Source organism: Periophthalmus magnuspinnatus, chromosome 13, assembly GCF_009829125.3.
Source record: "Periophthalmus magnuspinnatus isolate fPerMag1 chromosome 13, fPerMag1.2.pri, whole genome shotgun sequence".
Taxonomy (NCBI): domain Eukaryota; kingdom Metazoa; phylum Chordata; class Actinopteri; order Gobiiformes; family Gobiidae; genus Periophthalmus; species Periophthalmus magnuspinnatus.
Window position 1 is genome coordinate 9,641,294 of NC_047138.1, and position 2,206 is coordinate 9,643,499.

Genomic DNA, 2,206 nt, shown 5'->3' on the forward strand with positions numbered 1-2,206 from the left:
GAGCCATGGACCAACCCTATAAGTCAGGGGTGTCCCAAACTTTTTTTTGTTACTGAGTGCCGCTGTTTATCAACACAGTAAATCATTCAGATAAGAGCATTTTAACATCACTTTGACAGATCCACAGTACTTTTAATGTACATTATTGTAGATCTGCACCTTCTTCATGCAATATTTGTTATTCAAGTTTTAATAGCAGAAGTACTTAAAATCGCATTCAGCACACAGGTCATAGTTTGCACAGCCCTGCCATAAGCTACTAGGTCCCTATAGTAAAATACATTTAGAATACAAATTAATTCAAAAAATGCTAAGTAAAAGGTGTACAATGTAAATTTTCTGGCTGGACATCTGCCTTTTGCTTGTCTCCATGGAGATGTTATTGCTGTTTCACTGTATATGGCATTGAACTTGTTTATCTTGCAATTAGTGTCATGATATGAAACATTTCAGGTAAACCAAAAATATCTGCAAGGAGACAAGCAGTCTCTGACTCAGAAGTAGAGTATACCATTTCTGATCCTTCTTACTGAAAAACATAACAGGAAGAGAGGTGATTTTTATGACTATATAACCTCTATATGTGTCTATATATATATATGTAAATACATATATTTAAATCTTTAGTGCATATATAATGTAACACCTAATTAAAGTAAATAACGTGACAACATTGGCTTTTAAAGACAATTTAGACCTAAGTCTTATAGAAGGCACAGACATGGAGCTCTGAGAGACTGAACAGAACACAAGCTAAAGTTTCAGAAAATAAATACAGGACCTCTCCAAACGCCCCCATGCTATATAATATCACACAAACACAGTAATCATGTCTATTGTAAGTGTGAATAGTGTCTTAAATGAGCGTGGCAGGTGATCCTGTAGTCAGCTCTGGAGAGGTTACTTCTCTTCTTCTGCTTTCGCTGCTGTTGCAGCTGGACAAACAAGGAGAGTACCATCGTCATTATTCATACAGCAGATAAATAATACGCAACTTCAAGAGTGTCTAGCTCTCCATAGGCTTCAAGTAAGGACCACTGTCATAGCAATTAACAACATTTTATTTTGTTGATTGCTGGTCCCTGGCCTCACTTGCCCTTGGACCAGGCTCACCTGTGGTACACTGTCACTGAGAGTTAACATAGACAGCATCTAGTGGTGAAAAGTGAGAGTACAACTGGCCCGGGTCATGCCAATCTAATTATAGATGGTAGCTTTAACACTGTAGGTATTATAAAGTATTAGCAAGTTTTCTTACATTTAGAGATAATCATGGTTTCCTCCTGTGCCTCCTCATCACCAGATGTCCTAAAGGAACAAGAGCATGAAGGCCTATAGTGAAATATATAATGTATTTCAATGGAATTCTAAAGCTCATTAGAGTTCATTTAAGTGAAGACGTTTACTACTTGAACTATACCTTGTTTTTTTGTTAGCTCCACAACGGCACCGTCGACCTGAAAGCATGAGAGGATATTAGTACAAAATTATTTAATATTAGCCCAAAGCCATTAACAAACAAGTGTAGAAAACTTGGCTTACTGAGAATGAGAAGTATTCCCAATGTGAACAACACCACAGCCAGCGACAGTCCACCGAACCTCAGGGTCTTATAGTCTACAGAGGACAAGAGTACATCAGGACTAGAAGAATACATGCTCCACATCAGTTGTATGGAGTAGAAAAAATCATCTGGCACAGTTACCATAGGTAAACTGAGCTTGATCTTTGTTGTCTTTTTTCTCTTCATCTGAAAATGCGAAAAATAAGTCAATCAATCATAAGTTATAATGACCATGAGTCTGAAATAAAGATGAATTGAATTATAACCCACAACAATAATAACACGCAACAACACTGGCATTGAGGCTGAACAACACACTTAAGTGCATGTGATAAAATGTTCTGGAAGGATCAGTAACAATAATAGAGTAAAATCATTTTTGAGCAACACAGTGCATCACAGATACCACATTGATAAGTAATTGGACTGCAGCAGAAAGTTAACACTCACCAGGGACTCTGGAACCTAGAGTGGCTGTGAAGGAAAAATGACAGATTTCTGCATAATTTAAAGTTTACAGTTTCATGTAAACATCATGAATGGCATTAGTTATGGACTGTTGATTATGAGGCGAGATGCATTTTATGATGATTGTTTACAACACTGCCCCCTTGTGGATTGATGCTGTTCATGTGTTGGGAC

The 2,206-nt window shown here is 37.3% G+C and overlaps 1 long non-coding RNA gene across 1 annotated transcript; it reads right to left on the reverse strand.

The window, feature by feature from the left end:
* Window positions 1-1,260: 1,260 nt before the first annotated feature.
* Window positions 1,261-1,618, reverse strand: LOC117380770 (uncharacterized). Its single transcript, XR_004542179.2, has 3 exons — window positions 1,543-1,618; window positions 1,421-1,457; window positions 1,261-1,308 (listed from the first exon to the last, which is right to left on the reverse strand). It is a non-coding gene; the product is annotated as an uncharacterized LOC117380770 (long non-coding RNA).
* Between the last annotated feature and the right edge of the window lie 588 nt (window positions 1,619-2,206).